General features: G+C 50.2%; 1 protein-coding gene across 1 annotated transcript in view; it reads left to right on the forward strand.

The window, feature by feature from the left end:
- The window catches only part of LOC138566162 (amine sulfotransferase-like), a 624,857-nt gene that overhangs the window by 195,722 nt on the left and 402,109 nt on the right, over positions 1-27,026 (forward strand). The gene's annotated exons all lie outside the window — the stretch shown is intronic.

Here is a 27,026-nt window from a genome sequence, read left to right on the forward strand (position 1 = left end):
AGGACAGTCCCCTTGGCCCTTTTGGAGTGGGGCCACGCAGAGGATTGTACAGAGTATGATGTGACCACTGACAGGCGTCTGAAAGCGCCTGAGAGTTCCGGCTGGAAGTCTAGCTGTACTCTGTGGGCCGGGGTCACTGACTGTTCCTATCTGCCAGCAATAGTTGGGGAGCAGATCTGGGTGTCTCCGCTCGGTGCAGCAAGACTCCCTGGCAAGGTCACAGGGTCAGACCAGCACTCTTCAAGGATAGAGGCGTGCTGGAGGCGGTTTCACTTTTGCTCAGCTGAAGTTCTCAATGTCAGTGAGAGCACGCGACGTTTACTTCATGAAACAGGCTCTGATTTTCTACGGGTTTTCTCCTGCGAGGGGGGGCCACCTTCACGCTTCACATGTGCATTCCTCAGCCATGGAGGGGGTCGCAAAGTGGGGGCTCAGGACCGCTACGTGGACTCCGGTGTCGGAGCTCACATGGAAGGAGAGCTCATCCGTGCGCCCCCTGGTGGCCAGTTCCAGAAACGCTTTTTTAAGCCTGGAGAAGGCGTCTGAAATGGCAGAAGTGGCTTCCTCTGGCTGACTTGGGGTGGGGGGGGGGTCAAAGAGTCCTTACTCTCGCCAGCCGGAATACTTCCCCCATCAGAAAGGCGTTTTCTTTTCTGTTGGTTTCCTCCACGGACGGGGTGCTGGCTGCAAGTGCTCCTCCATGCTATCCAAGCACTGTTGGATGGGCAGGAGCATTTCACAGCCTCTTTGATGGTGGTTTCCGCAGAGGATCCCAGCACCTTTTTAAACTATTGGCCATGCCACTTCAACTATCTAGTATTCTCCCTCCTCCTCTGACCATTGGTCCGTCTGAGGGGAGTATTGCGCTGCCATAGAAATATCCTCTTTTTTTTGTTTATATGTATTAGTGGGCAGTCAGACAAACCTTCTCTCAATCCCACTGATGTTCAGAGAAAAAAATGTTTCTTGCGCTCGTAAGTTCCTTTGAATCTAAAGGAAACATGTAGCGCGAGTGCCGGAGAGCAAGATAAAAGGACCAGAGAGGTGGGGCCTCCCTCTGGTGGCTGCGGGCGGCCTCCCCCATTCTCTGAGAGAGAAAGTACACTTGTGAGGGCAGAATAGAAGGCCCAAAGAGGCGGACACAGAGGAGAAATGCTCTGGAGGCTCCCCCGACAGAGTGAGGGCTGCACTAATGCGCAAACGTTCTCCAACGCTGGCGTCGAAAACGAAAAATAACAGACAAAGAAAGCGGAAAAGCCCACGGAATACGCGGCAGCAGTAATAAAACTGAGAAAAGGACATTAAATAAAGAAAACGATACGGTTCAGTGCCTAAGAGCACGTATACAGTTTAAAAGTAACAATAGGGATCATTAAGAACATAAGATCAGTTCAATTAAGAATAAATGGTAAGGGCACTTATCTTTTGCTGTGAGGTGGCAAAGAAAGAGGAAGTTATATACAGTTGGTTCCTATTTGGAGGGACAGTTGCATACCTATTGGAGGACAGTTGGCACATGTTCAGTGACCTGTTATGGACTTGCACCAAAGCCTCCTGGGAAATTGAGTTTTTTCTCCTCAAGTGACTTTCATTATGGACTATTTTTGTCTAAAGGGTGTCTTCACTAGTTGCGCAAACTTTCAGAAGTGAAAGACAGAGAATGTGTTTTAGTCAGTTTGAAGTACTGTGTTTATTTAAACATGTCAAAGAAAGACAGAAAAATACCTCTATACCCAGGCTTTCAGGCCAGACATGTGTTTCTTCCTCAAGGGAAAGATATTATGAGTCCTGATAATATGTTGACACAAGCGGTAACACCAGTGTGTGGCATTCATAAAATACAGTTGCTTGTTGCATTCAATGTATTCATTACCACGTCTGGAATGTGTTCATATAAGTACAGTTTTCCATAGAGAGCGTTTACCACATATATGATATTACCAACTGCCACCTTAGGGAATGTTTGCCAACACGTGTTTCGACCCTCTAGGGTCGTCTTCAGGGGCTATTTGTACTGGTTGTATCATTGGCAGTATAATCAGTTCAAGCACTAATAAGATTTATGAAAGAAACTCAACAGTTTTTAACTTTTGCAGTCCAACAAATTCTAGGATTTTCTGTTTTGGAAACAAAGCGGGGGAAGGGAAGAAGGAACAAAAAAGGGGGAAAGATAAGTAAAAATATTGTAACCTTGTAAATTACTTATCAATATGGTAATTGTAAATATGGCTAAATATTCCGCTTAATACCCTATTGGTGATTAATGACCATTTTTTTTTCCATATTTGAGTGCACCAAAATCTCTAGGGCAAATTAAATCGTTGTGTCTAGATCAGACTTACCAGAACGTATATAGTCAGAACCCAAGTCAGAAAGCAAGAAAACAAGTACACTGGGACTGCTTAGGGGAGGCCAGTGTCACACTCTTCTATTTGGCAAAAATGTACCTGCAATTAGCAAGAGGCGTAAAAAGGTTCATTGGTTTTCTAGTAACAGCCTATCTTCACGTCAAGGCTCAGTGCCCAAATTCACTGAAAAAACAATAAAACCAGTTGCCATAAGATATTATTGTCCATAAGCCTTTTGTATTATTAAAACTAATTCCTGTTGGTATGTTATGAACTATGATATCAAGAGGTGTGTGTTTACCTGGCAGTGCGGAGCGAGAAAAGCCATATGTTGGTGTGGCCTGCAAATGTTCGTGATGGTCTCAGGATAATTCTGTATCAGTCATCAATAGAGCATTCCCGGTAAATCTGTAATGATATTTGTTTACTATATGGCATGGTGTGGTATATATGTCCCCATGGGAACATCAATGTATAAACATTTGTATCTAAATGCTAGCCGGGGCCGGCGCCGCAGCGCACTTACTAATTAGAATGCATGGCCATGTATGCATGATTGCTGCTTCATTCCTTCATTGCTTCATTATGGAATAGAGGTTCCTTTCCACACATGTTTAATACTTGTTATTGATTATCTTAGTCACCCTTGTTAATATCTGTGCTATGTTACCACTTAGGCACATAAAATACTTGATGGCTGAGCTTTTCTCTTTTGAGTTTATAAAAGAAAGAGAAGCGTAATGTGAGCCTCCGGTCTTGACATAGAATCTCTGGCCCCTTGAAACCTGATGTTGAAGATTTGCTACTCCTTTGACCATAAGGAAGCCTCTAAGGTGCTGCTTCCCCTTGATCTCTTGAATCCATTCCGATCTTTACCTCTCGAACGCACTTTTGTTTTCCTTTGGCCTCAATTTCTCGTCTGTGTTTCTTGACCCTGAATCATGGGCATTTCATCCATTCAAAGACCTGGCATGGCTTGTGGTGCGGCTGAACCCTCTCGTTGATGCTGGAGCCCTATCAGAACCCTGGTAGCTCCTCTGGTAAGAGAGCGCCAGTACTATCTCTACCGTCCGATGTTCAAATCTAACTTGTGACCCTGGTCTCGGCCACCATTGTTCTTCTTTGGACCTGAAGCTGCTGCAGCATGGCCTTTTTGTCAGGACCTTATGTGTGGGACCTCCTGGCTTGCTTGGGAGTATTAGATCATTTCCTTTGGGGTCAGTGTCCTCTGTTTCGGACCCTGCCATACGGCAGATGACTGCTACCTCTACACCTGTAGGGTTTTGGCACAATTCTGCAGGATCTTCATCCACTGGACTCTGTTCGACCCGCTGAATTTCTACACCTCCTTCTTAGTAACCCTTTGACTAAATCGTCATGTTGGGTCTTGCCCTTCGGCTGCGGGGTTCTACTACCTCTGACCCTACTCATCCACAGGACTGCTGTGACGTTACCAGCTGCTGCTTTGGGACCTGCTTCTGCAAAATAAGGACCTTTCCTTCTCTGAGCTGTTTTCTTAAACTTGATCTTCTTTTGAGAGTGCCAGACTCAATGGTGTGCCTTTGTTCTGTTGTTACAGCACTGTGGTCGCCCCTTTAGACCCCTGCCCATCTGGTCACAACAACAGCATCTGAGGCTGGAGATGTCTAGCAAGGTAATGAGTTGCACATGGTGACTAGATTGCTTCCACGAGATGCGCTCATCTGTCTCTGGGCTTCTTTAGTCTCCTCTGTTCATTGGGGCTCAATATTTGCAGGCATTAACAATTAGCCTGGAGGCTTAGCGTAGGCATTGACTTCACTCCTTTATGTTAAGGCAACAGCTTTTCTATTTAACTATTTAGGTTTGAGAATGTCTGACTCTAACTGGGCATGTGAGCCTCGCTATAGGTTCCGTTGGAGTTTTTGGATTTCTTAATATTTTTATGACTCTGTGTGGTCACGGTTCTAAATATTTGTCCTTGCATGAAAGTTTTTTACTTACCTGTGGCATTGTATAAGAACTGCATATAAAGACTGTAAATCAGCAAACCTACGGAGTCGCAGGAGGCCTGGATTCCCACAGAGGGGCTTGCACCAGTGAAGTAACTTGGTCGCTGCTCGCCCCCCACATCTATGCGCCCCTTGCCACGAGGAGCAGGACAGAGAATCCACCTTTTACAATATTAAGGTGAGGAGAAGGCCCAAGGGGGAGGAAGGAGTTGAGGCCAAGGGAGGTGGGAAAACATAAAGACAATCTGGTATTGAATCCAGCTCTCCTATATTGCAGACCCATCTTTAAGCAGAGGCCTTACCAAGGGATCGGGAGAGGGTTCGAGAGTGCAAATCATCCAACCAGGGCTGGGTGGCGTCCCCGTGGATACCAGGTGAGCGTAACAGAACGCAAAGCCTCAATAATATTATCCACCTGGGCGTCATGGCGACTTCAGAGACTGACCAGTTAGTTTAGTTGTTGGGACAATTACGCGCTGAAGTACATTCAGCCAGGCAAGAAACCAACGCTCTTAGGAGGGATTTGATTGCTATTAAGGATTGCACCGATGAAATAAGTAGACAATTGCTCCAATCACAGGCAGGACAGACCCCATTGCCTGGTAACATTCCGCCAGCATCTCTACCAACTTCTTCTACCAATCCAGTACAAATAACCCTTCCTGGGGCAGTTCCTTTAGCTCCACCTGAATGATTTACAGGGAACCCCAAGAAGTACGCAACGTTCATGAACCAGTGTCGCCTTCATTTCCTTTACAGACCTGCAGCTTTTCCTAATGACCAAGTGCGGGTTGCTTTTGTCTTGTCAAATCTGAGTAGCAGTGCTGCGGATTGGCCAGTACCATTGGTAAGTCAGGATAACTCGTTGTTGCATGACTTTGGGGGTTGCCAGATGGAAATGAAAAAACTCTTTGCTCGTCATACCCAAGCCCAAGCATTAGACAACAAACTTTTGTCACTCCGTCGAGGAAGTCAAGACATGCTTACATATATAGCAACATTTAACAGACTAGTGGTTGAAGCTGGGTGGCCTGAGGAAAAAAGGACCACACTATTTCATCGGGGTCTACGAGGGGAACTAAAGGATGTCCTTGCTCAAATAGTTAACCCAACTAAAGACTGTGGAGAATTCATCAACCTTGTGGTGCAATTAGATCACAGATTACAAGACCGAAAAGCGGACCGGATAAGGTTAGACACTCGAGCTGTGTATGACAGGTCAAAGGATAATGTTCCAGGTACATTGGAAAACACGGTAGAACCAATGCAAATCGGAGGTGTACGGCCCCCTATAACTAAAACTGAAAGAGACAAGAGAAGGCAACAGCAATTATGCTTATATTGCGGAGAATCAGGCCACTTCCTCAAAGAATGTCCAGTGAAACCACCAAGGAGAACTGTTGGAGCCACAGAGAAGGAAGATAATAATAAGGAGTCAGAAAACAACCAAGCCCGGCAAGCGTAGAGGTCTGCTTGTCGAGCGAGAAAGATGAGCGTCAGACCTCACACTTTGCATTACCAGTAATTTTGATCAATCACCAACAACCGTCTCAAGTGCATGCTGTCGAAGCATACATAGACTGCGGAGCAGTTGAGAATTATGTAGACCAAGATCTGGCAGCAGAGATGTGGCTTCCCTTATGCTCTAAGTCGACTACTGAAAATGTTACTACTGTTGATGGGACAGAAATAGCTTCTGGACCAGTAACCCAATGACCAGCAGCACTAACCCTACTGTGCCAAGACGGACACTGAGAATCTATTGCATTCGATCTCGTCAAAGCTCCTCAGTTTCGACTAATCTTAGGGATGCCATGGTTGGTAGCTCACAACCCTCTAATAGATTGGCGTGCCAAGACGTTGGCCTTTTCTGATGATTGTGCTCGTACCTGTTATTACCAAGAGAAGGGGAAAACAGACTTATGTACATCTGCTACTCCCAGTACAGGGGCGATTGTACTAGGTGTGATTAGTACTCTACCAAATGAATACCAAGATTTTCAAGATGCGCTCCAGAAAGAACAAGCCAATACTCTACCACCGCACAGGCCCTATGATTGTCAGATCAACCTCATACCTGGTGCGCAAATTTCTTGTGGTCGAATCTATGCACTTACTGAACCAGAAAACCTCCATTTGAAATCTTAACTTGATCAGTACCTGGCAAATGGATTTATCCGCCCATCTTAATCACCGTCAGCCAGTCCCTTATTGTTCGTACCAAAGAAGGAAGGAGATTTGAGGACTTGCATCGGCTATCGCGCATTAAACCAGATCACAGTAAAAAAATGTTATCCACTGCCCCTTATTCTCGAATTATTGGATCAAGTCAAAGACGCCCAAATCTATACAAACTGGAACTTAGGGGGGCGTACCATCTTGTTCGAGTGAAGAAAGGAGACGAATGGAAAACCGTCTTTCGTACCAAATACAGCTTGTATGAATACTAGGTAATGCCTTTTGGACTTTGCAACGCTCATGCTGCATTCCACTACTTTATGAATGATGTTTTGGTGGAGTTAATTGACGTTTGCGTCCTGGTTTACATTGATGACATCTTAGTTTATTCTGCTACAAAAGAAGACCATGTCAGGCATGTCATGTCCGCTCCGTCCTTACTAAACTCTGCCAACATAAACTGTATGCTAATCTCGAAAAATGCTCTTTTCATGTCACCGAAGTGGAGTTCCTCGGTTTTATCGTCACACCAAAAGGTATCAGAATGGATAGGCACAAGGTAGATGCCATTCTTAACTGGCCGTCACCAACTTCATTTAAAGGAATCCAGAGTTTGTTGGGCTTTGCAAACTTTTACCGCCGATTCATCCCAGATGTTTCCCAAATAGTGCATTCAATTACATCACTATTGAGAAAAAACAATAAAAAGTTCCATTGGACCTAAGAAGCAGAGAATGCCTTTCAAGAACTTAAGAAATAATCCACTTCTGCTCCAGTTCTACGGCATCCTCACCCAGATCTCCCTTATATAGTTGAAACAGATGCCTCTAGCATGGCTATGGGAGCTGTTCTCTCGCAAAGGGACCCAGGAATTGGCCAGTTACACCCTGTGGCCTTCTGGTCACGAAAATTCTCACCTCCCGAACTCAACTATGCTATCACAGACAAAGAACTCTTGGCTATAAAATCAGCTTTCTCGGCATGGAGAAACTATCTCCTTGGTGCTAGACATACTATCTCGGTCATAACTGATCATCGAAACCTGCAATACCTAAAAACAGCAAAGGCTCAATCATCCCGTCAACTGCGGTGGGCTCTTTTCTTCGCTGAATATGACTATGTGATCACCTAATGGCCAGGAGTCTGAAACCGAAAGGCTGACGCCGTGTCCCGCATGGGTGTTGATGAAAAGGTACATAACTCCAGATCCTGTAGCCATCATTCCAGAAGACAAACGTCTGGGTTTTATTACAACATTGACACAGGGTGAACTCCAAAACAAGATCCAACTCTTAATGGATCTCACTTTCTCACAAGAGTGGTGTACTCAAGGGAACATTACATCATTAAAGACCAGTTACCATATTTTAGGAACCGTCTATACTTGTCCAGTAAAGATTTACAAGAGCAGGTTATTTCGGGTTATCATGACTCCCTGATTGAAGGTCATCCTGGAATTGCCAAAACTCTAGCTAAAGTAAAACAAAACTATTGGTGGCCCACATGGCGTAAAGACATCATACAATTTATCCAATCTTGCGGTGTGTGTGCACAAAACAAGTCCCAAAAGCAGAAACCAGCTGGTCTTCTCCAACCATTGGAAATTACTCCCGCACCATGGCACACACTGTCCCTTGATTTCATTACAGATCTACCTCCCAGTCAAGGATTCAACACCATCTTAGTAGTTGTAGACTTGTTCTCTAAAATGGCACACTTTATTCCTTTTAAGGGTCTTCCATATGCATCCAATTTAGCAAACGTTTTCCTGGAGGAAATGATACGGCTACATGGCTTTCCATTGGTCTTGATCTCAGATCGAGGTAGTCAGTTTGTATCCAACTTCTGGAGGAAATGCTGTTCAATGGCCCAAACCAAACCCTCGAGCAATACTTACGTTGCATGTTATATCAAGTGGAAAGAAATTGGAAGGACTTGTTATGGATAGCTGAATGTGCCTACAATAATTCATTACACACCAGCACTGGACAAACCCCTTTCTACACTATGGGCCTGATTACAACTTTGGCGGTAACGCCGGCGGTATTACCGCCGGCGGTATTAGCCCTACCGCCGAACTCCCCGGCGCTAATAGCGCCAGATCACGAGTTTGGCGGTAATGTAATTCCCCATTCCCCATTTAGCCCATTCTGGAATGTCCCATTCCCCTTTGGGCTCAATGGGGAAATTTTGCGCTCTTACCGCCGGCGGGAAATCCGCCGGCGGTAATAGCGCGAATTGTCGGCGGATTTCCCCCCAGCTCAGATCTAGGGCGAAATCTGCTGAAGTCCTGATTTGGCAGACCCTTAAATCCAGCGGTAATAGCGCGACCGCCGGATTTAAGGGTTACCGCCAAAGTCGTGATGAGGCCCTATATATGGTAGACATCCACGTACTTCAGAATTGGATCTCCCAACCCCTTTGGAAATGCCAGCGGTTAAAACCCTACATACAACTATTTCCCAGGCCATCAAAGAAGCAGCAGAACATTTACTCCAAGCCAAGAACGAACAAAAGAAATTTGCTGACCAAGATCGTATTAAAGCCCCGGACTATCAAATTGGAGACAAAGTCTAGTTAGCATCAAAATTTGTGCCCATAAAAGGGACTCAGACCTTTCGTCCCTGATATCTGGGACCTTATTCTATTGAATCCATAATAAATCCAGTGGCAGTTAAATTAGCCCTACCACCACTATGCAGATTCATCTTGTGTTTCACGTATCACTCCTGAAACCGGTACAACCCGGTACTCGGGTTACAACACCACCAAAACCAGTATTAGTTGACGGAGAACCAGAGTTTGAAGTAAAGGATATCCTAGACTCAAAATACACCAGATCCAAACTATACTACTTAGTTGATTGGAAGGGATACGGCCCTCAAGACAGATCATGGGAACCTAGTGATTACATCCATGCACCTCGCTTAATTAAAAAGTTCCATCAGAATTACCCAGCCAATCTAGGATCAGGCAGAAGTGCCACCGTGAGAGGGACCTTGGGGAGGAGTGCTGTCATGACCTTTGCCCCTGGCCCTCACTGGCAAGTCAGCCTTCCAGTTGGGGCCAGGTCAAAGGCCTTAAAACCTCATCCAAGACTCTCTTGGAGTCAGTCCTGGCGCCTTTGGCACCAGGCTCATAACCATCATGAAGACCAACATTAGAATGGGACTATTTACTTGGGACTATTTAACTTGGGGTGGTTCAGTGAACAAGGACACACACACATAGCTCAGTTATAAGGAACAGGGCTATGTGGTCTAGCCTTTTGGGTGTGGCCGGCCTGGGACTACTTTACCTGGACTACTTTGGGTGTGGAAGGCCTGGGACTATTTTACCTGTACTGCTTTACCTGAGACTATTTAAACCGCACGCAAACAGCAGAACATGCTTTGCCTTATTCTGCTGTGGGCAGTGTAACGCTCACTGTGTCCAGTTCTTTGATGCCAGCTTTTTTGATGCCAGCTTACCTGAAACCAAGGACCTGCAGAGAGAGAAAGAACACTTTGAAACTTACCTGGAACAGTATCCTGTCTTCAATCCATCGCGGACTTCAGTTACACTCACCTGAAGGTACTAACTCCATCATCCGGCACTGCATGCATCCTGGAATACCATAACCTGTAAAGAGTAGAAAGAAAGACAGCATTAGTAAGCGTTTACTCAACGTTTTCTGCTGAATGAAGAAAGCCACACAATTCTTACCTGGGTAGTTATCTCCTGATTAGTATCATTGCTGGAACATTACGGCGCACGGCGAGGAACATCGCAACCTGCAAGGAGAGAAAAGACACAGGTTAGCAATATAAAAGGCGAAACAGCACCGCGCATCGCCCATTAGTTACCGGACAGCATTGCACAAACTGCGCTTTCACCACCGGCCCATGCTCATCTTCAGACTGCATGACAATACCAAAATACCTTTCCATACCTAAAAGGAAAGAAGCAAGACATTATTATTCGAACTAAGAGGAATATAAGAACTGCATACAAAGAATGTAAAGCAGCAAACCTACAGAGTCGCAGCAGGCCTGGATTCCCACAGGGGTGCTTGCACCAGTGAAGTAACTTGGTCGCTGCTGGCCCCCCACATCTACACGCCCCTGCCACGAAGAGCAGGACAGAGAATCCACCTTTTACATTATTAAGGTAAGGAGAAGGCCTAAGGGGGAGGAAGGAATTGAGGCCAAGGGAGGTGGGAAAACATAAAGACAATCTGGTATTGAAATCAGCGCTCCTATATTGCAGACTCATCTTTAAGCAGAGGCCTTACCAAGGGACCGGGAGAGGGTTTGAGAGTGCAAATCATCCAACCAGGGCTGGGTGGCTTCTCCGTGGATACCAGGTGAGCGTAACAGCTCTCAACAGTTGACTCCATGCAGATATCGTGGATACTGGCTCTTCTTGATCCTTTGTCCAGCCCTCCTCTGTCGAAAGATCATGCTCTCTACAGTTGATACCATGCAGATGTCCTGGATGCTGGCTCTTCTTGATCCTGTGTCCAGCTCTCCTCTGCCGAGGGACCCCACTCTCTACAATTGACTACATGCAGACCCCGTGGATACTGGCTCTTCTTGATCCTGTGTCCAGCTCTCCTCTGTCGAGGGACCCCGCTCCCTACAGTTGACTCCACGCAGATATTGTGGATGCTGGCTCTTCTTGATCTTGTGTCCATCTCTCTTCAGTCAAGGGACCCAGCTCCCTACAGTTGACTCCATGCAGATATCGTGGATGCTGGCTCTTCTTGATCCCGTGTCCAGCTCTCCTCTGTCGAGGGATCCTGCTCTCTACAGTTGACTCCATGCAGATATCGTAGATGCTGGCTCTTCTTGATCCTGTGTCCAGCTCTCCTCTGTCGAGGGATCCTGCTTCCTACAGTTGACTCCATGCAGATATCGTGGATGCTGGCTCTTCTTGATCCTGTGTCCAGCTCTCCTCTGTTGAAGACCCTGCTCTCTACAGTTGACTCCATGCAGATATTGTGGATGCTGGCTCCTCTTGATCCTGTGTCTAGCTCTCCTCTGGCGAGGGATCCTGCTCCCTACAGTTGACTCCATGCAGATATCGTGGATACTGGTTCTTCCTGAACCTGTGTCCAGCTCTCCTCTGTTGAGGGACCCTGCTCTCTACAGTTGGCTACATGCAGATATCATGGATACTGGCTCTTATGGATCCTAGGTCCCGCTGTCCTCTATCGAGGGACCATGCTTTTTACAGTTGACCCCATGAAGATATCGTTGATACTGGCTCTTCTTGATCCTGTGTCCAGCTCTCCTCTGTCGAGGGACCCTGCTCTCTACAGTTGACTCCATGCAGATATCATGGATACTGGCTAACACTGTTGCAGGTCTTCATCTTCACCCGAGTTGAGAAATCATGTTCTCTGTGTCGTCTCTAAATCACCATTAAAACTGGAAAGCTGCGTGGACACACAAAGCAGGAAGAGTATGACACTTTGAAACTGCTAAATAGGTATGTCAATTTTCATAAATTGTAGAGCTTTATAGTTTCACAAATAAGACAGATTGCAATTAACACACTTAATGGCTATCATTCTATTGAAGTTATGAGGGCTGTGGAATGTAGATTAAAAAGTGTTGAATGCATCTTTCACATATGTCTGGAAAATACATATTTACCTTCCGTCCTAGAACTCCACACTTCAAAAACGAATCCTTGTGACGGTCTGACCGGGTATCAGGCTACTTAGAGCATTTTCCTTCACAGATAACTGACGGTGGTACATAGATATGAAATGTGTGGGTTCTGTGTAGGCCTGTGCGCTTTGGTATATTACACTACATACAGGTTTGCCTCTCCAATGATACAATTTAAATATTTTAGTTAGTAACACTTTGGTAGTTTATTCAGTTCCTTCAGCGTATTTGGTTACAATGTTTATTTTTACAATTTCACATTGTGCGCCTAATTTCAAGGTAGTGCCTTAATTCTGTGCCTAATTTCAAGGTGGTGGCAACATAACTCCGCTAGGAGGCACGTGCACGTGTTTCGGTCTTCCTTGGGGTTTTTTAAAGTACTAATGCAGCAGTTCAATAAACAGTTATTGGTTCATGCCAACATTCACAGGCCGATTCATGGAATTAAAGTGCGCCGAAAATTTCGGCGCAAGCATGTGAAAACGTGCGAATCGCAGTGAAAGAGCGAAAATCGCAGTGCAAGTGCGAATATCACACGGAAACCAGCGCACATCTATTCATGGAAGTCCGTGCGCGAGTAAAATCAGGGATGTGCGCTGAAAAAGTGTGCGGCGCATGCCGGCGCACAGGTCATCTAACGGCGTGCGCTAAGGCCACAGCGAAAGCGCACATAGCGCGGCGCACATTACAAAAGTAGGCGGAACATGGGGCGTAACACTCGGAATGGGGAACAACTTGTGAAAATGTGGGCGTCACGGGGGAAGTACAGCAGGCAAGTGCGCGGAACGCCCACACGCTCGCCCACAACACGTATTGATGGAATCGAATAGGGCAAACCAGCGCACGGGCAAAGACACGCACAGAGCCAAACCCATCCACCACACGAAAGAAAGCAGGCGGTAGCTGTTACGCTCACCTGGTTCTCACGGGGGCGTCGACCGGAACTGGGCCGCTGTTGTTTCCACCAGCGTGACGTGTAACGCCGAGATGACTGACTGGACTAGCCCGCTCAGCCTAGTTTGTCTGGCTCGCAAGAATATTCTTCTGCAAAGGAGAAGAGGAATTAACCACCCGTGGAATTTGAGTGTCAACCCACCTTCCCCACTCCCGTTGTCTTCCCACAGATCACTCTTGATGTCCCCTCCTTAGTCTCACCTGATGGTTTGGAAGGATGAGCTCTCCATCCTGCGTCGACCGCAGGGGCGCATTGATGACCAGTTACTTCACTGGTGTAGAGGAATTGGGGAGTTCCAGTATTGACTCTAAAGTCCAATTGTTCATAAGAGTTCAAATGTCTGATCTTCACTCTGTCCGATTCCTTGCAGGTTGCCGATTAATCCACTCCAAGATTTCCAAATGGCACTTGGTAAGATTCAGGTAAGTCTACTGTGGTTTTCCCGTTAGGGGCCGGGGTACGGCGATGAAGCAGAGTTGACTGTGCCGACCCGAGATGAGGTGAAACCCCCGTGGTAAATCAGGTAAGTTTTGTGGGGGGTAACTGGTATTGTCTTTGCTTTCTCCCCTTAGGGGCCGGGGTACGGCGATGAAGCAGAGTTGACTGCGCCGACCCGAGATGAGGTGAGTACCTCCCGTGGTAAATCAGGTAAGTCCTTGGAGGTAGCTTGTATAGCCTTAGATAGTTCCCTTGCTCACCTTGCTGTCTTTGTCTCCTTAGGTGTCGGAGGGCGGCCGCGAGATGGAGAGAGCGTGATGGAATGCTGAAGTACCGCCAAGCAGGTGAGTTCAGCGCGGCGCCGTAGGAATGCGAAGCGATGCTTCAAAGACTTCTGTATTTCAGTTCCGTGGCGAAATGGATCAGGATTCAGGTAAGGATTAAAGTTAAAACTCCTGTTCTAACCTTTATCCTTCTTTTCTTCTTGTTTCAGGAGTCCCAGGACTGAAGCGGGCCGTGGCTGAAGACTGGAGCTGCTGAAAACACAGTGAGCGTTACGCTGCAGCAAGAAGAATAACGCGAAGCACGTGTGCCTGTCCGGGCGTGGTTTAAATAGCCTTGGAAGAAGATCCAGGTAAGTATTCTTCCACAGCCCCACCCAAGTAACGAAATAGTCCCTTCAGTAAAATAGTCCCTCCTAAGCCTCATTTGGCTTGAGTCTTCATGCAGCATGGTCTGCCTCAGGTGAGTATGCAGCATGGTCTGCTTCAGGTAAGTTATCAATAATGAGCCTGGCGCCCATGGCGCCAAGACTGACTTTATCTTTATGAGCCTGGCGCCATAGGCGCCAGGACTGCACCCAAACAGCCCCTAACTGGGGCTTTTGGGCATGCTCCAAGTGGCATGATGCCTGCTTCCGGGGCTGCTGGACCTGGTCTGGTCTTCCGGGGGCAGGCATCATGACAGTAGCGTCCCTGCGCTGGAAAAAAAAGTGTGCCAAAAAGTGCGCTAACAAAAAGCACGAACATACAGCTCTGATGAATGTCCCATACTGTGGCCCCCTAGGACAAATGGGAAGTTTCACACGCGATTGGCCTTGGGCGAGCGGGGTGCGTGTGAATCTGGGGTTCACGTGAAGTTTCACACGCGATAGGCCCTGTGCGAGTGGGGTGCGTGTATTCCTGGGGTTCGCGTGAAGTTGCACACGTGATTGGCCTGGGTATGTGTAAATCTCAGGTTCGCAGGAAGTGTCACACACGATTGGCCTGGGTTTGTGTAAATCTGGGGTGCGCGGGAAGTTTCACACGCGGTTGGCCTTGGGCGAGCAGGGTACGTGTATTTCGGGGGTGCGCGGGATGTTTCACACGCGACAGGGCCTGTGCGAGCAGGTTGCGTGTATTCCTGGGGTTCGCGTGAAGTTTCACACGTGATTGGCCTGGGTACGTGTAAATCTGGGGTGCGTGGGAAGTTTCACACGTGGTTGGCCTTGGGCGAGCGGGGTACGTGTATTTCGGGGGTGTACGGGAAGTTTCACACGCGACAGGGCCTGTGAGAGTGGTGTACGTGTATATCTGGTGTGCAGGGGAGTCCTACACGTGAATTGGCAGTGTGGGTCCTCCCAGGTGTTCCCTCTATACCCTCCATGGACCCTGCAGGCAGCCCACACCACAGGGGACTACCATGCACCCCTGGTCATGTCCCACAGGCAGCCCATCCACCATGGGCATGCCCCCCCAGCCAAGCCACATGTCACCTTGCAATAGTGATCACCAACGCATTACCCCCTTGTACCCCCACACCCCAGCAGTGTGGGGCACCTGCCAGCAGGCCCCCACTCATGTCCCACTCATGTCCCCTTGCACACCCACCCCCCAGCAGTGCAGGGCACCTGCCAGCAGGCCCTCACTCATGTCCCCCAGCACCCACACGCCCCAGCAGTGTGGGGCACCTGCCAGCAGGTCCCCACTCATGTCCCACTCATGTCCCCTTGCACCCCCACCCCCACCCCCCAGCAGTGCAGGGCACCTGTTAGCAGTCCCCCACTCATGTCCCCTTGCACCCCCACCCCCCAGCAGTGCAGGACACCTGCCAGCAGGCCACCACTCATGTCCCATTCACGTCCCCTTGCACCCCCACCCCCCAGCAGTTCGGGGCACCTGCCAGCAGGCCCCCACTCATGTCCCCCAGCACCCCCACCCCCCAGCAGTGTGGGGCACCTGCCAGCAGGCCCCCACTCATGTCCTACTCATGTCCCCTTGCACCCCCACCCCCAGCAGTGCAGGGCACCTGCCAGCAGGCCCCCACTCATGTCCCCTTGCACCCACACCCCCCAGCAGTGTGGGGCACCTGCCAGCAGGCCCCTACTCATGTCCCCTTGCACCCCACCCCCCAGCAGGGCGGGGCACCTGCCAGCAGGCCCCCACTCATGTCCCACTCATGTCCCTCAGCACCCCCCCCCAGCAGTGCGGGGCACCTGCCAGCAGGCCCTGACACATGTCCCCCAGCCAACACGTCATCCCAATCTAGATCCCTGCCCTTATGGCCAGCCTCACCATGCCAAAACCCCACCCAAGTATTGCATCTACCCACATAGAAATGCCAATTACCTGATACAACCCCAATGGCAAGTATGTAAATGAACACATGTCCCTCACACACACACAATGGGTGCAGGTGAATCTCAAAACCCATATCATGACATGCATGAAACCAATGAGATAATACCACACATCGAAGTATGAACCAAAAAATGTATTAAAAGCAACATAAATGGATATAAAACCAAACAAACGAGAATGGGAATTAAAAACAAAAAACAGCATGTCCGTAAAATAATGAAAAACAACAGATCATAATCCAAAAGGAAAGGTGTCCAAACTCACAGTTCAAAAAATCAAATCCAAGGGAAAAACAAAACAGAAAACCATTGCTCCATGGGTAATTTTTTTTAAAAAAAGTAGATTCCAACAGTCAACTATATACAGATAAACAATCCAGGGTCCATGATCCCAACTGAAGAAATGAAACCTATCAAAAAGTACTACCTAATAAAAAAAACTATATACAAAAATGTGGTCCATTGTCCAAAAGGTCCGAAATAAATAAAAAACCAAAGGAAACCTAACACTAACTAAATAACTATTTACAAGGGCAGCGGGCAAGTCCAGCGGCTCACATGTTGATGTTCCGGGCCAGAGCATCATCGAAATCCTGTTCGATGTCCCGGAGGCGGTCCTCTTCCATGGCCCTGAGGGTTCGCAAGGATGATGTCACCTGGAACTCCAGGTCCCTGCGAATGACCTCGAGGCACCCGGCCCGCCTCAGGGCCCTACGCATGGAGTTCTCCGCCCTGACCATCGTGAGCCGTGCCTCTTCCACCCGCTGCCGCTCCGCAGCTATCGCATGAACCAACCGCTGCCACACGGAAGACACTTCCCGTCCAGGGTCCTCCTGCCCTCAGGCCGATGCCTGCCCCTCCGATGATGAAATCCCTGAGCCATCATGGATCCCACCTTGTTGCTGCTGCTGCTGTGCCTGTGCCCGTGCCCTGGCTCCTGCTCCCTGCACATCCTCCTCCAGCTGGGGTGCAGTTGTGGAGGTGGCCACCCCTGCTGGACGTCCGACTCCCAACTGTGGCAGGGATGTGTCCTCCACCAGCCTCGCCGCAGGGTCAGAGGCAGCTCCACAGGACACCCAGGTGACACATGGGTGGGAAGATGGCACGGAGGACGACTGGCTTATAGGGGATTCAGTTGAGGAGGGGGTCGGACCAAGGTCCACAAAACGGAGGAATCCGGCCATGGTGAGCTGTCCCAGTGGGTCAACGCGTTCAACGCGCCATGCGAGAAGACGTGCAGTCTCCTCATGAAAAGACTGCAGGTCAGCTCGCATGGCACGTTGACGCAACGCCACCCCACCCAGGACAGGCTCAACCCGGTGCCGGATAGCCACATCCACAGGGAGAGGAGGACCAGTTGGTGTAAGCCAATCCCCTCCCTGAGAATAGGTCTGGACGTAGGTATCCCTGCTGGTGCAAGATGATGCAGTCACAGGATCGGGAACAGGATTACACACAGGCACCTCCACGGCGGCCTGTGCTGCCTCCTGTCCCTGCCCCTGCACTGCACCACTACCACCAGTGGAATCCCCACCTCCAGACCCCGTCTCTGTCCCTTGCACAGCCTCCTCCTCCACCAAACCCCCCACTCCGTGCCATCTTCCTCCGTTGGGCCCTGTGGGATCTCAGCTGCCCCTTCGGCTGCCGAGGAGTCCAACTCCAACCTCCGCCTCTTGGACCTCCCCTCGGCAGCTGCGACCTGGGATGCGGCACCGGACTTCTCACTCCCCGACGAGATGACAACCTGGGAGGGGAGCCGGGCCTTGCGTCTCCGGCTGGCGGTGCGATCCCTGCCGCTGTGCTCCACAGCACCTTCTCCGCCCTCTTCATCAGTTGACGCTGCAGACAGGGAGAGATAGGAGACAGGCATCAGGGCACTGTACAATGGACTCATACACACATGCCAGTTGTACATGAGTGGCATTGTCAAACTTCAGACATGGCATCACAATCCCCAACACACATGTCATTTCAACTCACACACATGAGCTATTCCACAGCCATATTGCAACAGCCAGCACCATCCATACACATACAAACAGCATGAGCATCCAAAGGTGAGCTAGACATCACATGAAACACAGGGAGAGCACTAGACATGCACACACGCCACCACAATTACATGCATGTGTACGCCTCCGCCAACTGTCGCAGTGATGAGATTGGCATCCATGTCACATCTGGCAATCACTCTTCTACATATCAGTCTCACATGCATCCATGCTGCATCACTGTTGCACCCATGTGAAATACACACAAATGCACATGTACACGGTGCAGATACATGCAGCTGGAACCAACATCCATGTGTGACACCACAACCATGCAAACTTACAAACACAGTAATCCAAACATGTGTGCTCACACATCTGCATTTGGCCTGCATGCTTACCCACACATACACAATCCATGTGTCTCACACATGAAAGGACTTGCATGTGCCAGCCTCACATCCCTGTACATACACATCCATACATGGCCCTACAAAACCACATGTACAACCTGCACACTACTGGCACACCACCACACGCACAGCTTCCAATCATGTACACTTACCGCTCGACTCCAAACGGGTCTGCCTCTCAAGGGCCTGGACGTGGAGCACTGGCGTATGCGTTCCAGGACCCTCATCTGATGTTCCGACTGGTGACCCCGGCGCCCCTTAGCATCCGCTGCCTTCAAGAGCCTTGTTGAGGGTCCTGGACCTGAAGTCCTCCCAGCGCTTCTTGACATGTTGGAAGTCGCGGACTGCCACCCCCTCCGCGTTGATGGCAGTCACAATGTCCGTCCAGATCTGAATCCGTCCTTCCTTGTCGGCGGTCAACCTTCCAAAGAGGGCATCATACTGCCCCAGGACTTGCTCCACCAGGACACCAACTTCGGTGGCAGTGAAGCTGGTGGCCCTCTGCCTCTCTGGCTGGGGGTTGCCAGTGGTGCCAGATGGTGTACTGCCCGACATGGCAACCCCAGAGGCAGGTGTGGGTGGGCAACTGGGTCCTGGGGCTGGGCTGTGGAGCGATGGAATAGCAGTCGGGAGTCTTCGGTTCCAGCAGGGGTGGTCACAGCAACAGCACCCCGGGCTGATATGCAGGCAGCAAATGGCAGGGCACGTGGGCAGCAGGCAATCAGGCAGCAGCAGATGGCAGGTGGGAGCGTGCTCGGGGTTCTGGGGGGCAATAATTCGGCCTTCTGGGCAGGAGTGTGGTCTTCCGTGTGCGAACGCGTGGCCAGCTTGATACGGAGTGATTTGGCATGTGAAAATCTTGCATGTCAGTGTGTAATTCAAGGAAAGGCCCTTAGCGCGTAAGCGTGTCAGCACGCGTACGCATTTCATTGGACCAAAGGCCCTTGGCGCGTAAGTGCATCTGTGAACTGCGCGCACGGGCGTTTCCCTGAACCCGGGTGCATGTTACACGTCCAAGAACTGCACGTCCGAGTGTCAGCTCGTGTAATTGGAGGATAGGGTCTTAGCGCGTATACGCGAAAGTGACGCTGGACGTGTGGGCCGGTTCAAAAGGTACGTGTAGGACATCATTTCCTTGTACGTGCTTTTCGTGGAGAGCGAGTGGGTGAATTCTGTACTTCTTGTTGGTTCACACACGATTTACTTCACAGCGTTTCTAGTTCCTACTCCCTGTTACCTCTGACAGCTTTTTTCTGATTTTCTGTTGAGCCTGTTTCCTCAAACAGCGTTCACTTCTTCTTTTGTCCTGTCTCCTCAGACAGTGTCCAAATCTTCTTTTGGAGGGGGTGTTGCCAACGCGCACACGCGCATATTTTTCACGCTCATTTTCCAGGCAGACGGTGAGTCGCGCACGTATTTACCAACTGTGCTTGCCCCGTGTGTCGCGTACCCCTTCAGAGGACATTGTAGGCTGTGTGTAACACGCGTATGTTCATTTTTGTGTTTCTGGGTGCCACAGCGTAGTGCGGGTTCATTTTTCAACGCACGTGGTCTACGAGGGGTTGCGTGCACGTTATATTCTGTTTTTGGGGTGCCTGTGCGTTGCGTGATCCGTCATCTTCCCCCAGGGGTCACAGACAGCCTTGTTAGAGCACTAGGGTACGAATCTAGTACCCTACACCTTTGGCCCCCAATTGCCCAGGACAGTAGTTTACTGTAACTCCCATACGCACAACAACATCAGTGCCATGGTTGGGAGGCGACCAAGCGGTAAGGGTGGCAAAGGTGGCCGAGCCTCAAGAGGTGGGCGTGGTGGGCACGGTAGGGGACGTGGCTGGGATTTGCAGGGTACCCCTAGCCCCCCATGTGTGGAGGACCAGTCAGGGACACCCATGCCCCCCCCATAGTTGAGGGAAACGGGACTGACACCATCTCAGCTCAGCCCTTGTTGGACCGGCCCATTGTGGCACCTGACCTGGCAGTGGGTGACTCCCAGGCTGACTTCCAGGTCGCCAAGTCTAGGCCACGTGTGGCGGTGCAAGTTGGTGTCACCAGGCCATGTGGATCAGGGGCAGCTATGTCATCTGCTGCCCAGAGTAGGCAGGGTGGGGAGGCTGCATGGGCAGCTGCAGCTCCATCCACCCCAGCTCTGACTCTCCCAGCCAGGGCGGTGTTGGTCCCAGTCCATCTTGCTAACGTTCCCCCTGACTACGTAACACTTCAGCCAATGCCTGCACCAAGTCCCATGCCCAGTGTGCATTCCCACACTCCACTACCCAGTCCACGGTGCTCCTGCCCCTAGTGGCCAGAGCGGCGTAGGCCACTCAGGATCTTCACCACCTTCCAAAAGAAAGAGAAGAGTGTTCGTCCACTACAGGCTGATACCCCAGACACGACTACACAGTCCGGCATGGCAAGGAAGCCTAGCTTCAATGATGCCGAACGTGATGCACTTGTGCTGTATGTGTCTGCACATGACTGCGAAATGTTGATCACTTCAGGGTGCAAGACCACACCTGCTCAACGTCAGGCACACTGGCAGACCGTTGCGGACATCATAAGTGCCCTTGGAATTGTGAGGCGCACAGCTGGTGAGTGCTACAAGCGCTGGAATGACCTTAAGCGCAGGGCAAAGAAAAAGCTGGCCTCAAGTCATGCCGCTACTCTGCTGACTGGAGGTGGGTCTCCACAAGAGGACATTGAACTCACTGTACATGAGTCTGTTGCTGGGACCTACGTCACAGAGGAACAGATCCAAGGTGTGGGAGAACTGCCAGATTACGAGGCATTGTCCGGTGAGTGCACATGCATGTGTGTGTGATCCATGTGCATGTTGTGTGTGTGAGGGGTTCTGATTGAGGGCCAGGTGAGGGTGTGTGTGGCTGAGTGGTTTGGGTCACCCATGTGCTTCATCCAAAACATTATGTGCCCCTGGATTTGGGTATTACAGTATCCCTTCTGCCCACAGTAGACATTTTGTGCAACATCACGCCAGTCGCCCTTGAAGTGGCATCTTGCAACAACATTGTTCCGTATTTCTCATTGTTCATTCAGGCTGATTGTTTCGATTCCCCCACTTTCACTACGCATTTCTCAGCCCTATTGTCAAACAATATGTGACATGCCTATGGTACATACCATCTGTGCGATGGCATGTGTCATGTATGTGGATTGGACATGCCACTCACAGGCCAATGTGTGATGGCTCTGCTAGCCAGCATGCAGCTAATGTGTTGCTCTTCCATCTTGGTGTCATCAGTGTCTGACATTTTCCTCCCCTTCAAACTCAGTGACAGTGCATGCATGGGAGGGTTATAGTCATGTGGGACATGTGTCAATCAAGTACTGGTTCTGTAGCTTATGAGGCCTAATTGTGTGCCATGGTGCTAATGCCTGTTTCCATTTTTTGTCTTTCATGTTTTTGCAGGGGATGACGCACTTGATGCTGTTGAGGGTGAGGAGATGGTGCAGACCCAGGAGGGATCTCAGGCACGACCGGGCACCAGTGGGGGACGGGGTGTGGTGGTGGGTGAGAACCCACTCTTGCTGCAGACCATTCTCTCCAGGGGTGTCTCTGGGTGCACCTCCCCATACCTCTACTCAGGTGTTGATTCGGATGATGAGACCTATGTGGCTTTGCAGGTAGGTGTTTCTGGAAGGGATTCTGTTCTGTCCGACCCACCTGCACCAGGGGTACAGCCCACTATGGGGATGTCAGTGTTGGTCGGTCCGCCTTTGGTGGTTACGGTTGCAGGGCCACACTCTGCAACATATGATCCTGTTCCTGGGCCAGCAGATCAGAGGGGGAATTCAGTCCTGCAGCCTCAGGCAGTGCCGACACAGCAAGGCACAGATCGCCTTGCCCCTGACAGGTGTGGTGCTCGCCAACGCGGTGGCCGTACGCCACAAGGCAATACTGCATGGGAGAAATCCATATACAGTATGGCAAACCAACAGGCAGCAGCATCTGAGATGATGGCTCCAGCTATGGAGAGGGTGGCTGCTTCCATTGTCCCCCCAGAAAGGCAGATGGAGCAACTACAGCAGGCAACAGACTCCATTTGCAAATCACTCAGGGAGGACATGTTGGCGTCCAACAGGGACAGACGGGCGGCCCTGGACACTCTGCGGGAAGCCATTTCTTTAGAGTCCCATGGCCAGGGGTAGAAGTCCATCACCTCAGGCAGACTCTTGTGGACCTTGAGGTTTCCACTGTCAGAAGGACAGAACAGCTGCTGGAGCAGGTCACACGTACGCTCTCAGCAGAGATGCAGGCAACTCGGGAGGAGGTCCGGGCATCACGTCAGGTGGTGCATGGGGATCTCCGCACCATATTCCTCCAGAACGAGACCTTCCACACACGCATGCTTGCTGCCATGGAGGACCAGAATAGGGCTTTGCGTGGGCTGCCTCCCATAGCACCACCACCTCCTGTGGTGGCAGCAGCACAGAGTGATGAGAGTGACCACAGCGATTCTGAATCTCTCACGATAGCGTAGCCGTGCAGGCCATGAGCCCATGGAGGTGGGTTTTTTTTCCACAACATCCACACAGGTGGATGTTGGTGTGCACCCTGTCCTCGGACCTCCTGGGTGGCCTCCCCCACCCTCCCTCACCCCCACATGGCCATTTTTGATTTTTGATTTTTGGTTTTTGATTTTTGAGTTTTTGTTACAGTGTGTTGCCTTGTGTGGCTCCCGTGGGCATCCACTGTATTCCGGCTGGGCACATGCAGGCTTGAGCTGAGTTTGGGTTAGATGCTTGGGTTAGTGAGACACACACCTCTACTGCTTCCCGTTTCCATGGGCTTGCAAAGGGTGTGCCCAAGTGACAGTGACTTCCACTGTGACGTTGGACTCCCATGACATGTGTGGGCAGTCTGTAGTCAATACTGTGTATACCTTCCTAGTGCATATTGTGTAGTATTGTACACTGCATGGTGTCTTGATGTGTGCTTGTGCATCCATGTCTCCCTCCTAATTTGCAGGTTCATTCCTCATGTCTTCACAAGGCCGTCTACTTTGGAGATGGAGTTCATGTTGTAAGCAGTGCACTTCCAGATTTGCGTGGCACCAACACTGTACAGTTAGAAGTGGTCGATGTGCTAGCATCACCAGGTTGTAAGACTACGTATCCTTTAACTTGGTACTGTCATGTGAATGCTATGTTTGGGGTTGGCTAGCTGCATTGTATTGTGGTAAGTTTGTGGTCATGTGTGTTGTCAGTTCTACATTAATGGGAGCATATTGTGTGTGGCCATTTTCCATTCGGGACACTGTACTTTGTGACACTTATGTCATGTTTTGGGGATTCCTTTGTTTGCTCTCACATAGTATGACATGCCATGGTGTGTTGGGTGGCGGTGCTGGGGAGGTGTTGGGTGACATGGCACTGTTGTCATGTTGTATCTTGCAAGGGGGTAATGATTTTAGCAGCATAGAAGTGTGTCTTTTGATGACACAGCATTGGTGGTGTTTGTGTAGGTAGGGATGCACACAATGGAACACTTCCAGGTTACCAATCTCAGGCTGGTATGGTTGTGACAGTTGACTGTCACTTGACTCATCATCATTGATAGTCAGCTGGTATGTGCCAGAGCTGTGTGCACTCCATGGGGGTGTGATTTTAGGTGAAGTAATTAGCCACCAGCTGCATACGAGCTGCCTCACCCCGTGCCCTTTCCCCTCCCATGTGCAGCGGGCGTGCATGTGGTTGGGGTTGTGGGGGTACCACCATGTCCATGGCCAGGCCCCGGCGTGTTGCAAAGTTGTGCAGGACACATGCTGCCACTATGATCCTGCACACTACTGGGGGAGCGTATAACAGCTGCCCGCCAGAACGGTCAAGGGAGCGAAAGCGTGACTTGAGTACTCCGAATATGCGCTCCACTATGCCCCGGGTTGCAATATGGGCTGTGTTGTATCTTACCTCGGGTGGCGTGGTGGGGTTCTGAATTGGCGTCATCATGTGGGTGCTCAGAGGGTAGGCACTGTCCCCTGGGGAGGGGGTGATTGGTATCATTAGTGGGGTTGTGACATTACTCAGTATCTGACATACATGCATGTGCTGTGGCATTAATGCTCACCGAGCAGCCATGTATCGCCATGCCGTCCAGCTTCTAGGTCCCGGTTTAGGGTTGACATTCTGTACATGAAACTGTCGTGGGTGGACCCTGGATAGTTGGCATATACTGAGGTGATGATTCCCTTGGCATCACATACTACCTGGACGTTGATGGAATGCCAGTGCTTGCGGTTTCTATAGATGTGCTCAGATGCCCTGTGGGACATAGAGCCACATGGGTACAGTCAATGGCACCTAGCACTTTGGGGAAGTGTGCCACCCTGTAAAAATCCTGGACGACAGCCTGCCTTTCTGCAGGTGTTCTGGGCAGGTATATGTGCCTGCAGACTGATGGGCGTGCGGTCATGATGGCCAAGACCTGGTGTAGGCAGCGTGACTGCGTGGCCTGTGACACCCCCCCACTATGGCACTTGTCCGCTGAAATGATCCAGTGGCCAAGAAGTGCAGTACATTAAGGACAGGGTGGGTGATGTGAGGTCATCCTCCCACTCACTGACCAGGTCGAGTACTATGTGAGGTGGAAACCTGTACCTCCCATACACGTGGTCATCAGGCATCCCAAAAAGGCTGGTTCTGGGTGTAAATATTCTGGCCCTGACTATCCTCCTCCTCCTCCTGCGGTATCCCACGGCCACTGCTGCTAGGAACGGTATATTCATCCTGGTGTCTGAGCTTGTTTGTTGTTTGCGCGCACTTTTATGCTGCGCAGGTCGACGTACGCCTGCTTCCTGCTGGCGTACGTGTTTCCAGATTAGCGCGTCTTTGTTTGCGTCTGCATGTGGGCGTTACGCGCATTTGCCTCCTGTACTTCCCCGCCCACCCCAGTAATGCACGTACCCCGCTCGCCCAGGCCCAATCGCGTGTAAAACTTCCCGCGAGCCCCTGAAGTACACGTATCCCGCTCGCCCAGGCCCAATCGCGTGTAAAACTTCCCGCGAGCCCCTGAAGTACACGTATCCCGCTCGCCCAGGCCCAATCGATTGTAAAACTTCCCACGAGCCCCTGAAGTACAAGTACCCCGCTCGCCCAGGCCCAATCGCGTGTAAAACTTCCGGCGAGCCCCTGAAGTACACGTACCCCGCTCGTCCAGGCCCAATCGCGTGTAAAACTTCCCGCGAGCCCCTGCAGTACACGTACCCCGCTCACCCAGGCCCAATCGCGTGTAAAACTTCCCGCGAGTGTTAGTGAGAATTCTCTGTTTAGGCTGAATTTCCTAACCTAGTGAGTCCCCCAGCGGCTTTGCTGTTTTTTTCCATCCTGCCAAGAGTGAGACTCTTTTTCTCCCACTCTTGGACATGAATGTGTGTAATTCCTTTGAATGTCAATGTGTTCTATTGGCTATGGGGTCTTTTACTCCATAGGGTCTCATAGGTTTTGCTATGTGTGTTACACTGCACCCTCCGTGCCGTAGCACTGGGGCGTCCTAGCGGACCTCCATCATAGACTCCATACCCGGGGACTGACTACTGTCTCCCCGGGCATGTAAAGTCACCATTGGCTTTACTAGACCTAAATTTACTAACAGAACTAGTACAAACCATCCTATTGTGGACGTACTAGTTGGGGTTATTCTATTACTCCTGGTTCTGTTATTTGAGGGGGCACTGTCCCGTCCCCCCTCGTCGAGTTTTGGCTGGTGGCAGTGGAAACTACTTGTTATGTTCGACCCCGAATATAACCCTATGGGATTCTTCCCATTGTTGGAGATTGATTCTTTTTCCTTGTTAATCTCTAACATACCACCGGTTTACTTATCTTAAATAAGTCTATCGGATGGTATTTTCTGCCAGAACTCGGTTTTTAAAATGGCGTCTGTGTTTGTCTCTGTGACTCCTAAACCATAGGTTGAGCCCTTTGTTCCACTTTTGACGGGCTTCTGTACAGAGACCCTCCAAAGTGGTGCCATTCTGTCTGGGTTACCACAGGGGTGTGGGAGGGGGTTTAGGCACCCTGGACTGAGTTGCCTTGCCAACTCCAGTCGCACTCTAGTGTGATTGGCCCAAGTGGTGAGCCACCCCGCTCACCACTTAGCGTGTTTTGATTGACAGCTAGGCTGAATGAATGGGGTTTTTCTGCATAAAAGCAGGGCTTTTGGGAGTGGATCTTCAGAAGTCGCCACAGGACCTATGAATCCGACGAGGGTAAAGCTGAGCTGACCTGCAACGACGACACCTCCGGTGGATCCCTGCGGAACCGACTCACCACTTCCCGACGACAGAGGAGATCTCCCTGCCGGAGAGTCTCTTCCCCTGACTGATGGGAACAACCAGTCCCCTTTGCTTTTTCTTCGCTCCAGGACGCAGTGGTCGAATTGCCCGTGCAGAGCACCTCGGCAACTGGATAGCCACTACCCC

The sequence above is a fragment of the Ambystoma mexicanum genome, chromosome 2p, assembly GCF_040938575.1.
Source record: "Ambystoma mexicanum isolate Mex_15411 chromosome 2p, UKY_AmexF1_1, whole genome shotgun sequence".
In the NCBI taxonomy this organism is placed as follows: Eukaryota; Metazoa; Chordata; class Amphibia; order Caudata; family Ambystomatidae; genus Ambystoma; species Ambystoma mexicanum.